Genomic DNA, 14,084 nt, shown 5'->3' on the forward strand with positions numbered 1-14,084 from the left:
TGTGAGCTGTCTCTTGATATTATTTGTGTGACGTAGATCATATTGTATGATGATTCCTGGCCAGAACAACACAATGTGAAAGTCCCTTCGAGAATATAGCATTGTTCCCAAGTTTCTGGAATCACTCAGGTATGGCCTGGAGATGACTCCACTCTTCCCCACCCCTCCCTTCCTCTGTCTTCTGCTCCCCGGCCACATCTACTCTCCGTACTTTGGTGGGGCTTATTTGGGGACGAGGCACCTTGCATTTGTTTTCAAGGCCACTCCTTTGTGCCACCTGCCTCTGAAACGTTCCGTTTCTAGCCAACCAGGTTGCTCAATGGGCCTCCTAGAAGCAGAGGTCTGGGTTCACATCTGTTCCTCTCTTGGGTTATGCTGGACAGTGGGCAGTGGCCACATTAGCTACACACTGAATATCTAACAGTGGAGTGGACTGGGCTGCTGTAAGGCCCACTGATTCACCTCTGTGGTCCAGTGGGGTAAGGGAGAGCCCCTGGGGCAGAAGGTCTCCCTCGGGCGAGAAAACAAAAAGGACTCTAGCACTGTGGCTCCTCTCCAACACCTGGAGCCTTTCATTGTTTAACCAGCATGGGACGGGAAACAATCCCTGCGGGGGAGCTGCTGGCTTTAAATCTCTCAGCAACTTAATCCTTCCGCCCCTTTTTTGATAACTGCATGTGCCATCCTCTCACTTACCAGCAGGGGACAGTTATTCTCAAAGAGAATACAAATCTTGTCAGGGAAGATACTGCGTTACATTGTATTTATGATCTTGGGTTATAATAATTTTTGCTTAGTTTATTATGTGGCTTAGTTTTTAACTGGCCTATTGTTTCTTTTTATGGAAACTCTATCTCAATTATCCTATGCTATATTTTGACCTAAAAGCCCCATTCTTTATGTAAACCAACACTCTATCTGCTCTACCAAGATTCCCATAGCTTCAAAAACGATAGTTTAGTTGTTCACTGCTACAAGAAGTAATCCACCAGAAATTTAGCTGAAAGCATGTTAAACATGAAGTTTGTTGGTGGTCACATAAAGGTTGTTTAGTTCCTGGTGATACTTAAGATAGTAGTGAGAATAAGTTAACAGGAAATTAACTTCTGTGTGTACTTCTTGGGCCACCTGACATTCCATAATGAAACCCTACTGCTGACATTATATTCAAAGGACGGTGCCTGCCTCTCCAACTTGATCAGTGATGCTATTTCTGGCCCTTCTGTTGCAGCAAAAAGTAAACCAGAAAACAGATAGTGGGGAAGAATTAAATGCTGGAATAAAATAGGTAAAATATAGAAGACATAATTGCTTCTGTTTGCAAAAGAAAAAACAAAATACATTTTCTAAATTAATCTGAAATGAGTCATGGTTGTAGGATCACTTTGTTTGAAGGTCTTCAGGCTGACCACTTCCTCACTTCTCATTATCATGATGTCTGATTATTCAGCCTATTTTTGAATGTTTTTTTAAAATATGGATGAGGAAGTATCATACTTAATGTATAAAAGTGAGACCAATGTCCTCTGTTTTTCATAGTTAAGAATATTGGTTTCCTTTGTTAAGTATCTGCTCAAATCTAGTCCCTTACGACCTCCACTAATCATGATATTCTAGACTTCATATTAATGGCAAATCAGAGCATTCAGGTTTATATAGTTTCAGAATTATTAGGGACTTTAGAAATTATTTAGGACAACATTCTTAATTAACAAATGAATAAACTTCTCATATAGGGTAACAAAGGCTCCCCCCTGTGTAATTTAAACACAGGTAGTTTCCCTGTATCAACCCACATGCACAACTCTTCTGGAATGTATTAACGAAAACATCAAGCATGTAGAGAGGCCCTTTGATATGAAGGTAGGAGCTGCCATGTCTGTCCTTGAGAAGGTGCTAGGGATTCTCAGAATTGAGACTATTTATTTATTTATTTTTAATTCTCACCTGAGGACAGTTTTCCATTGATTTTTAAAGAGAGAGGGTAATATTGATGTGAGAGAAACATATTGATTGGTTGCCTCCTGCACACATCCTGACCAGGGCCGGGGCCAGGGAGGTGCCTGCAACCGAGGTACGTGCCCTTGACCGGAATCGAACCCTGGACCCTTCAGTCTGCAGGCCAACATTCTGTCTACTAAGTCAGACTGGCTAGGGCTATTGTATTTATTGTCAATTTTCAAGATGAGCTTATTTCTGTTATTTGTTTTCCTTTTTCTTTCCCTGAAATGAATTTTCAAAGACATTTTTAAAAATTGCTCAAATTTGTTGATGACTAGTGGTTGGAGTCCCAATTAAAGAAAATTTACGAAATTTCTGAATCTTTGAGCTGCAGCCAGCCATTTGCTGGAAGAAATGGACTCTGGGTGAAAAAGTACCACATTTATACCAAAGTTCCTGCAAGGGCAACTTCTTAGCTTCCTCCCAACAATCAAGTACTGCGATTGCCAGCGAGTGAACTATGATTGAAACTCATCCAGATGCCGCTATGTACTTAGAAGAGTCTACTTGATCTTTGCACTTAGGCTAAGTAAATTGTGTGAAAAACTTCAAGCTTGAAGGCCATTAATAGTTCAGAAAGGAAAAAACGACAGAAAAGAGGGAACATGGAATAGTGAGGGTTTTGTGGTAAATTCAACTGTCAAAAAATTAAGTATTTTGATTTTGCAACTACAATATTGTATTAAATGTCCTGACCTTTTGCTCTTTGAGTTCTGAGATGCTTTATTATTTATAGTAATACTTTGGGTTTTTTTTGTTTTGTTTTTTTAAAATATATTTTATTGATTTTTTACAGAGAGGAAGGGAGAGAGATAGAGAGTCAGAAACATCGATGAGAGAGAAACATCGATCAGCCGCCTCCTGCACATCTCCTACTGGGGATGTGCCCGCAACCAAGGTACATGACCTTGACCGGAATCGAACCTGGGACCCTTCAGTCTGCAGGCTGACGCTCTATCCAATGAGCCAAACCGGTTTCGGCTATAGTAATACTTTGTATTGATGGACTGTGCTGCAAAATAAGGACGGCAGTGTGCTTTGCAGATGTATGCTATCGTTCTTAGAAAGAGATCTTGGAAAAAGTGCTGCATTTGTATAAAATTGGCAAAATAACCTAGGAGTTCAAGTCCTCTTGGAATTATTCACTTTTTTAATTAACGGGTGACTGTGGTCTCTGGGCTTATTTTCTGAGATTTAAAATTCAGAACATAGAGTGTGAAAGTCTCTACAGAAAAGTCTTATTAACTGAGAATGCTTTCCTTACATATTCATACTTTTATTTACTAAATGGAATTTAGCCCAAATTTTCCCAAAAGGTTTATTTCTTTCCTAAGTTTTACTGACAATTAAATATGACGTGTTGAGATGTAGCTGGGGATAGAAGCCTGGGAAGGGGACTGGTTTGAGGATCATTTGAGGATTCTGAGGAATCACCATTAGTCTCCTAGTGGTCAGGCTTGAGAAGCAAATATTACTTTGATTTTTAAAATTTGATAGAAATAATGTTTTCCTTTCACAAGCTCTTTTCACATAGCTCATATGAAATGGAAAATTAGGAAGAGCACATGACAAAAAATGGCACTTCAATTTTTAAAGCAAAAAAATTAAATATTTGGTTTTACAACCACAATATTTTATTAAATTTCAATAAACTTTGTAGAGAATTTTTTCCAATAAGACTTATGTTCTTGTAAATTGTGTTCTTCCAGCTTTGGGGCATCATCCTTCTTTCAGTATTTAATAAGACAGCACTAGTTTCGCATCTCACATCCTGTTAAAAGCCCAACACATTATAAACATTCTCAGGATTTCTAAGAATATGTCCAATGGCTGCCTCTTAGAACTCTGATTCTCAGGACTTCACCCTCCCTCACTAGTTCCTTTTCTCTGCACTGTGGTCACAATCTTTTTTACTTCATACACCAAAGTAGCACTAACATAGGGCTAAAGTGTGCAAAGCTTTCCTGGATTATTTGAGCTAACTGAGAAGTTTTACCACATGCTATAGAATAAGAAACTACTTGAAATTGCATAAATGGTCTCTGTTTTAAAATTTCTTGGCCATCTTTGTTATAAACAGAAATTTCTCATTGAACCTCGTTCCCCTGAGAATTTGGTTTACTATGATTTCTTTATGAAAAGAATTTATAAGAAGGAACCAAGAGGCGGCGTAGGGAGTGGACCTGGGCGTTCTGCTCTCTCACAGCATCATTGAAACGACCAACTATGAGGCAAACAACCACCACTCAGAACCATGGGGAAGTTGGCCCAGTGGGAGATCTACAACTGGAAGAAAAGAAAGAAGCGCAGTGAGATTGAGTGGGAGCTACGGAGGCACCAAAACCAGAGGTACGCAGTCACACGCCAGGCGGGCTGCAAATGGATTCGCGGTTTTTTTTCAATCGGAAGCAGTTACAAACCCTCGAATCCTCTGGGCTTGTTCGGGGTGGGTCTCTGAGGCCCCAGATCCCACAGGGAGAGGCGGCCACGGCCTTGCAGTGGTCAGAGAGCGAGGGAAGCTCTCACGCGCGGCTGCTAGCTGGCACTGAGGGACAAGAAGTCCTGGTGTCCCAGGGAGGAGAGGGGCGTGGAGACGCGCTGGCGACTCCCTGAGACCCCGCCCTATCATCCGGGCTGTGCCAGAGGCACAAGAGGGAATGACTGTGCTTTTACAAACTCTCAAATCAACTGAGCTGGTTCGGGCGGGTCTCTGAGGCCCCAGGCCCCAAGGCGAGAGACGGCAAGGCCTTCCAGTGGTCAGAAAGCGAGGGAGGTTCTGGCGCGCGGCTGCTCGCCGGCACTGGGGGACACAAAGCCCCGGCGGAGAGGCAAGGGGCCGCGCAGACTCAGCCAGTGCTATTTGCTCCACCATAGTGACTCCCTGAGACCCAGCCCTAATCAATTTACATCCCCATCCAAGCTGTGCCAGGTGCACAAAAAGACCCACCTGCGCTTTTGCAGCCTAACCCAACAAATTGCAGACTTCAACTGCTTGCAGCCATGGGAGACACACTCAAGAAGCAGACCCAGGAGAACCAGGATGGCGGCATAAGGAAGAGACCTGTGCGTGCTACCTCACACAACAACATCAAAACTACCAAATATCAGACAAACACCTATCATACAGAACCATGGGAAAGTTGGCCCAGTGGAAGCTCTACAACTGGAAGGAGAGAAAGAACATTGAGACTGAGTAGGATGTGACACCAAGTACAGAGCCCAACCCAACAAACTGCAGATTTCAACTCCTCGCATAGAAAGAAGAGCAATGAGACTGAGTAGGATGTGCAGAGGCACCAAGTACAGAGCCCATCCCAGCAGGCTGCAGATTTCAGCTCCTTGCATCCGGGAGGGACGCAATCGGGGGGCGGAGTCGGGTCCGGGGCAGGCCGGGGCTGGGCCCGGCTGGGCCGGCGCTGTGGAACCGCTGTACCAGCAGGTGCACAAACATGCCCACCGGTTCCAGTCTCGTGTGGGGCTCTGGGGGACGGCAGACAGGCAGTCTGTGCACTTGGTGGAGGGCATGATCCGAGCAGGAGTGCTGGATGTTCAACCACCAGGAACGCCTGGAGATTTTGTCTGGTGGGGAGCCGCCGGCAGGGGACAGAGGGCCAAACTTCCTGTTTCCCCGGTAAGGCTGGGATGGCCCTGGTGAGGTCGGGACAGCCCCGGTGAGAACGATACGGCCCCAGTGAGGTTGAAACGGCCCCGGTGAGGTCGGGACGGCCCTGGTAAAGTTGAAACGGCCCTGGTGAGGTAGGGACGGCCCCAGTGAGGTTGAAACTGCCCCGGTGAGGTCGGGACGGCCCTGGTAAGGTTGAAACGGCCCTGGTGAGGTAGGGACGGCCCCAGTGAGGTTGAAACTGCCCCGGTGAGGTTGGGACGGCCCCGGTGAGGTTGAAACGGCCCCAATGAGGTCAGGACGGCCCTGGTGAGGTTGAAACGGCCCTGGTGAGGTTGGCTCGGCCCCGGTGAGGTAGGGACGGCCCTGGTGAGGTTGAAACGGCCCTGGTGAGGTTGGCTCGGCCCTGGTGAGGTCGGGACGACCCCGGTGAGGTTGAAACGGCCCCGGTGAGGTCGGGACGGCCCCGGTGAGGTTGAAACGGCCCCAATGAGGTCAGGACGGCCCTGGTGAGGTTGAAACGGCCCTGGTGAGGTTGAAATGGCCCCCGTGAGGTAGGGACAGCCCCAGTGAGGTTGAAACTGCCCTGGTGAGGTCGGGACGACCCCAGTGAGGTTGAAACGGCCCCCGTGAGGGAGGGATGGCCCCAGTGAGGTTGAAACGGCCCCGGTGAGGTCGGGATGGCCCCGGTGAGGTCAGGACGGCCCCAGTGAGGCTGTAACGGCCCTGGTGAGGCTCAGACGGCCCTGGTGAGGTTGAGACTACTCCAGTGAGGTTGGGACAGATAAAGGGGACCAGTATAGACTAATGAACAGGGTAGATACAGAGGCAGAGCAACATTGAACAGACTGTCAAACTACAGTGGGAAGCCTGGGGAGGGTTTGGGGGGGATTAAGAGATCAACCGAAGGACTTATATGCATGCATATAAGATTAACCAATGGACACAAGACACGGGGCAGGGGGGCGGGAGGCGGTGGGTAGGGGCCGGGGGAATGTCAAAGGGGGGAAAAAAGGAAACATATGTAATACTCTTTGTAATACTTTAAGAAATAAAAATTATTTAAAAAAAAAGAAAAAAAAGAATTTATAAGGATTAGTCATTTTATTTTATTATTATTTTTAAAATCCTCACCCAAGGATATGTTTTCTTGATTTAAGGGAGGGAGGGAGGGAGAGAGAGAGATTAACAAACATGAAAATACATTCGGCCTCATTAGTTATCCGGCATAGGCACTGGATATGTCAAGTTGACAAAAGTCTGAGGATATCATGAATTGGCGAGGATGCAGGCAATCAGGAATTTCTGTCTATTGATGGTGAAATTGTAAGTTAATACAATCATTTTGGAAAATAGTTTTGCATTTTCTAGTTAATTTGCAGTGTACCTGTTCTGTGAACATGCTCTGGAGAAACTCTTGGACATGTTCACAAGCAGACATATATGAGAATGTACATAGAAGCTTTGTTCATAATAGTAAACAATGTGAGATGATCTAAATCTCAAGCAACAGGAGAACAGACAGATTATGTTACATTCATGCAATGGAATAATGCACAGCCGTGAAACGAATGAACTATTGCTATTGGTATCAACATGGATAATTCCCATTAACACAAGCAAAATAAAAAGGTTTTAGGTAAATATGTTTAGTCTGATAGCACTGATATAAAAACATTTTTTAAATATATATTTTATTGATTTTTTACAGAGAGGAAGGGAGAAAGAGAGGGATAGAGATGTAGAAACATTGATGAGAGAGAAGCATCAATTCAGCTGCCTCCTGCACACTCCTCACTGGGGATGCGCCCACAACCAAGGTACATGCCCTTGATGGGAATCGAACCCGGGACCCTCCAGTCCTCAGGCTGACGCTCTATCCACTGAGCCAAACCGGTCAGGGCTAAAAACTTTTTTAAATGCAAAACAATATCATGTATGCTCATACAGATACAAAAAATATTAATAGGATAAAAGACTTCACCATCTTTTACTACTTCAAGGAGTATCATTCACATGACTTCATTTGCAATGGCATTCCCACCCAATACAATATGAATGATGCTCCCTTGAGTTGTGAAATGCAGGACCCCTGTAGGGTGGCTCTAAGAGAGGAGCCTGCAGCAAAGAGGAGTGCTCTGGGTCTTCAGTCTATCCTATATAATAAAAGGCTAATATGCAGATTGACCGAATGGTCATTATGATGCACACTGACCACCAGTGGGCAGATGCTCAATGCAGGAGCTGCCCCCTGGTGGTCAGTGCAATCCCACAGGGGGAGCTCTGCTCAGCAGAAGCCGGGCTAATGGCTGGCAAGCATAATGGCAGTGGCAGAGCCTCTCCCCACCTCCATGGCAGCACTAAGGATGTCCGACTGATGGCTTAGGCCTGCTCCCCATGGATGACATCAGTTGGACATCCCCAAGGGCTCCCAGACTGTGAGAGGGAGCAGACCAGGCTGAGGGACCCCCCAAGTGCACGAATTTCATGTATCAGGCCTCTAGTCTGTAATGTTTTATTTTCTTTAAAAATATAAAACAGACACAGACAAATGTTACAATTTGATAAAGCTAGATCATACACACTCATACGCATTATGTATTTTCTATACTATGCAGGCTTGAAATATTTAATTAATAAAAATATTAAAGAAAAAGAAGTCAACACCAGATTAAGTCCCATGGTCAGAAAGGTTTAATTTTGTACTCTTTTGTGTTTCTGCGCTAAGATGAGCTTCTTAGCTGTTGGGTTCATGTCTTTCATTATATTTGGGAAGTTTTGGGCTGGTATTTCTTCAAGTCCTCTTTTGCCCCTCCTCTCTTCCTTCTGGGACTCCATAATACATATGTTGATATACTTGATATCCCACAGATCCCCTGGGCTCTGTCATTTTCTTAATTTATTTTTCTTTTGCTCCTCAGATTGGATAATTTTTTTGGTAATTTTAAAAAATCTTTATTGTTGAAAGTATTACAAATGTACACCGCCCCCCACCCTATCCTTGACCTCCTCCACCTCACTCCTGCCCCCTTCCTAGGCCTTCCCCTCACTATTATTTGTTCATGGACTCTGCATATATGCGTATAAGTTCAGACTGGATAATTTTAATTGTCTTGTTTTTACACTTAATGATATTTTCCTTTTGCCTTCTCAAATATGCTTTCTAACCCCCATCTAGTGAATTTTTCATTTCTGATATTGCACTTTTCAGCTCCAGAATTTTTATTTCCTTCCTTTTAAAAATAATCTCCATCTCCTTTTACATTATTTTTATATACATTTCATATACATTATTCTCTTGGTTTCCTTTAGTTCTTTGTTCATGGTTTCCTTTAGCACTTTGAGCATACTATATAGAATAGTTGATTTAAAGTTTTTAATCTAGTAAGTCCAATGTCTGGACTTCTTCAGGGAGCATTTCTGCCAATTTTCTTTTTCTTCCTGTGAGTTGGCTAAACTTTTCTGTTTCTTCATGACTTTTTTTTTTCATTGAAAATTAGACACATTAAATACTATAATGTGATAATTCTGAAAATCAGATTCTCTCCCCTCCCAAGAGTTTGGTATTGTTCATTGCTGAGGACTACAACCATCCATTTTAGTGATTTTTCCAAACAATTTTTGCAAAGACTATATTTCTTTTGTGTGTGAGCATTGATGTTTCTGTTCCTTTATCTCTGTGTTCAGCCAGTGATCTGACAGAGACTTCCTTACATGCCAAGAGGCAGAAAGAAAAATAAACATTCCTGGTCTTTACAGGTTGGCTCTAAGCTAGAAAGCTCTTTCAACATTAAGCCAGATTGCTTCAGCTCTGCCTTAGCTTTCACCTCCTGTTTGTGCAGTGCCCAGGGGTCAGTCAGAAGTGCGAGTTTAGGCCCTATCTGGTTTGGTTCAGTGGATAGAGCGTCAGCCTGCAGACTAAAGGGTCCCAGGTTTGATTCTAGTCAAGGGCACATGCCAGGGTTGCAGGATGGATCCCCAGTAGAGGGCGTGCAGGAAGCTGTGGTGATTCTCACTCATCACTGATGTTTCTATTTCTCCCTCTCCCTTCTTCTCTGAAATCAATTTAAAAAGATAAATAAAAACAAGTGCAAGTTTAGGGTCCTTTCAGGTCATTTCTGAACCATGAATATACATGTTGCACTCCAGATTCCCAGGTGTACATGGTTGCAGTTGAAAGCCCTTATTTGCCCAACAATCTTCCTCCTCAGCATCCTCCTCCACAGGCTTTTAGGTCTGCCCGCTGCTTGTGGAGAACATATGCCTTAAATGTGTTCATTAGCTCCCTCCTGGAACCTAATGCCATATTGAGGGAGGTACAACCAAGGCCAGTCTCTGTGCTGCTTCCCCAGGGAACCGCCCGACAGGTCAAAAAAGCACAACCCCAGGTTTTTGAGAACCAAGTCCTGGAACCAGCCAGCAGGAATGTGGGCCACCATGTTCACGACCCCCGGCCAGCTGGGGAATGGAGGACGACAGTAATAAAAAATGCCACTAGGCTTTCTTACTGAAACTTAGCTACCTCTTTCTTCATTAAGCACGCCCCTGGTTTCTGTGTTTAATTTTGTGAACATATTTATAGCAGCTACTTTGACATCTTTGCTAAGTTTGACATCTGGTTGGCTCTCACAGGCTGTTCTTGTTGCCAGTCCTCCCCCTCCCACCGTTGTATTTATTGGTTATACTTTCCTGTTTCTTTGCATGCCTTGTAATTTTTTTTGCTGAAAATTGGACATTTTAGATAATGCGATGTAGTAACTCTGGGTACTGGTCCCCTCCCCCTTCTGGGGTTTGTTCTTCTTTGTTGCTAGTTTATTTGTTTAGTGCCTGGCTGGATTATTTTTAATGAAGTCTACCCCCCCCCCCCCCCTGCAGTATTATGCCTCTGGTGTTCTTCTGCCGGGGGGGGGGGGGGGGGGGGAGGGGGGGGGGTGGTGGTGTAGAATTGGGCTAGCTTACATTACCTCGAATGACTGACAGTGGTTTTGACAGTGCTATGTTTGGTCTTTTCCTGACCATACCCAGATGTTAAGCCCCACTAATTGCTGGCTGACTATTGTTTTCAACAATGTCCTAGGGCATAAATTGCTCCAAAAACTAATCAAATTTGGCTTCCTTTGAAGGGATAGTTCTTGAAGTCAATTATTGAGATTTGTTCTGACCCCACTGCTCCCTTCTTTTCTCAGCAAACTCCCTGGCCTGTAGATCAGTCTATATTTCTAATGAATCTATTGTTCCTTTTCCAATTGCCTGTTGCCACAGCCTCCTCTGTTCTTGAGAGTGCTGGGGTTTCTCTACACTCTGTTGACAATGAAGTCAGTTACTTTGGGAAGAGATAAGGAGCTATTTATTTTATGGCCTGCTTTCCCTTTCAGGAAAAAATCTCTGAGCCAGGGAGTAGGGTGGGGATAATGATGCCCTTCTCTTTCAGTGACACCCTATATTAGGAGCTAAGTGCTCAGCTAGAAAAGGAAGGCCCAGTTATTCTTGACTTGCCTGTCCTGGCATGGAACGAGAAAAAGGGAATAGTCATTCTGTCATGATATGACCTTTTTTTTTTTTTTTTTTTGCATGTGGAGCAGCATAGCACCACGGAGAGTGGACTCTGAGGCCACACTGCAGCCTAGAGTTGACTCCTGACTCTGGCACTCACTCACTTGAGTTGGGTAAATGTATTAGTTTTCAATGGTTGCACAACAAATTTCCACAAACTTGGATGCTTAAAATAGCACACATATGTTATCTCGCAGTTTCCATAGTTGGGCATGGCTTAGCTGGATCGCCTGCTCAGGATCTCACAAGGCTGCAATGGAGGTATGAGCTGGATTGCACTTTCATCTGATGCTCAGGGTCTGCTTCCAGGCTCAGGTGACTGTTAGCAGCGTTCAGTGCTGAGAGCCTCCATTGTTTTCAAAAGAACTACAGGCTCCCTATTGTTCCTTGCCAATGGATTTCCTAGAATGTCTGCTTACTTTATCAAGCCAGTAAGCAGTCTTTTATATAATGTAATATAGTCATGAGAGTGATATTCCATCACGCTAGCCATATTCTATGAGTTAGAAGCAAGTCACAGTTGGCCCACACTCAAGGGGTAGGGGTTACACAAAGATGGGAAACTCCAGGGGGCAGGGATCACAAGAACGACCTTAGAGTCTGGTGCCAGAGAAGTTACTTAATATCTCTGAACCTCAGCTTATTCATCTAAAAAAATGGTAATAGTAATAGTACGTAGTCTTAAGACTGTGGTGAGAATTAATGTATGCAAAGCTCAGAATAATACCTGACTTGTAGCAACTGTTCAGTAATAGATAGGCACTATTGTTATTATTACTAGATGTCCTCACAATCCAGGAAGCATTAACTTTGGCAACTTTCCAGGATTCATTATTGATGTGCTTATGCTTCTCAGTCGGTTTTAACCAAGTGGTCTGCGGGTGGTCCTTGACTGCTCTCTCAGCCCAGTGAAAATGTGGTTGAAGGAGCGGGGTTTTTATTGACTTACTCATGTCTGTCCGTGCATATATGGGTGTTTTAGTGTGTTTGGGCTGCTATAATGAAATACCACAGACCGGGTGGCTTATGAACATCAGAAACTTGTTTCTCACAGTTCTTGAGGCTAGCACGGTGGGATGAGGTTCCTCCTCAGGGTTCATAGCTGGTGCCTTCTCTCACTGTGTCCTCACATGGCAGAAGGGGTGAGGGATCGCTCTGTAGCCTTTAATAAGGGCACTAATCCCATTCATGAGGACTCCACCCTCAGGACCCAAGTACCTCCCAACGGCCCACCTCCTAATGCTACCACCTTTCAGGAGTCAGATTTCAACATGTGTGAGTTTGGGGGGAAAACACACACATTCAGACCATAGCAATGGGGCAATGAGAGAGAGGAAGAGGAAACTCCCCTCCCGTTTTATTAGAGGGGGCACAAAAGTAGTATATTCCTGCCTTAAAGAGGACACCAGCTCAGCTATAATACTTCATATTTTTACTGACATTCTCAGCTGAATTGATCCAAGGCTAGAACATCAACAAAACGGAAAATATGCTAATGGCATTAGCAAAGCCATTAAAAATTTTGATATTTTGATAAAAGAATTAAAATAATAATTGTGCAAAAAATCTGAGCCTTGATGGTCTTCCTTACTCAAATGAACGCACTTCCACACTGTTTTTGTTTGAATTACATAGGAAGGTAGAGGTAGGAAACCATACTTATTTCAGTAATTCTGAGTGCTGCTGACGCTGATCTGAATTGAATATAGCTGAAAACCTAGAATTGGAAATGTCTCTGAGTTAGCACTCAGCCTGTTTTTCCTTTATGCACCGTTAGAGTAGCCTCCTTGATTTGTATCTTAGATTAAACACAACAAATTGAAGGCAGTGAGAAGCAGAGGTATAGCTAGGCGGCTTCCTATGACCACAGTCAGATGTGACAGCTGAGAGCCTGAGAGTGGTAGCCAAGCTGGTAGCAAAGCAGAACAGCAGCTTGGGACCATCTATGACAGGACTTGGGTTGCACTGCCCACCTCTATAGGACCGTAGAACAGCACAACATCAAAGAAAGGTTACAATTTATTGAGAATACTCAGTTTAATCACAGAAAAATATGCTATACATTGTTCTTTTAATGGTGGAAATAACATTTGAAAGTCATTTATAGAGCAGTGCTTTAGATTTTATGGAAAATAAATTTACATATAGTACTTTATCTATTAATAAATTTGGTTTAATATACATTAGTGTAACATATCTCATTGGTGAGGGGGAAGGACCAAAGGATTATTACAGAACAGAGAACAACGAGCGACACTTTAAGTTTCACCTCCAAACTGTGAAGGAGGCCGTCTGGAAAAATGCCTACAGCTGTCTTCCCTTAAACTCCATGCCATCTGCTCTGCTTCTTAAGATCCCATTCCTCCTCACATCTATTATCAAACTCATCACCAGACCAGCAGTCCTGTCTGTGGCTGGCTTCTGCTCTCAGCAGCCCAGGAAAAACTCTACTGAGGTAAAGTGTTGCCTCTTCGAGAAGGCTCCTTGGATCCTGAAGACCCGTGAATCCTAAGATCTGGCTTGTTTCCTCTCCCTCTTTCATCTCTTGCCCCTTTAAGCCACTCTCCAACTTCGCTAGGAGTATGGTCAGAAGCTGCTGCTTCTTGTTTAATTTTTAAATATTTATTGTTGAAAGTATTACATATGTCCACTATTCCCCACTATTGACCTCTTCTAGCAGGGAGTGGGAGGGGGGTGGGGGGTGGGGGGGGGGCGCGGGCCCTGCCACACCATCCTCTCCCTCTCCCCCAGGCCTTCACCACCCTATTGTCTGTGTCCATGGGTGATGCAAATATACATTCAAGTTCTTTGGCTGATCTGTTCCCGCCCACCTTCTGCTTCTTCTTTAAGCTTTATATTTTAAGCTATTAATAACAGATGAGTTTACAAACTGTTTCTTTTATTCCCA

Source organism: Myotis yumanensis, unplaced genomic scaffold (assembly GCF_028538775.1).
Source record: "Myotis yumanensis isolate MYYU_CA2020_CCGP unplaced genomic scaffold, mMyoYum1.0.hap1 SCAF_7, whole genome shotgun sequence".
NCBI lineage: Eukaryota > Metazoa > Chordata > Mammalia > Chiroptera > Vespertilionidae > Myotis > Myotis yumanensis.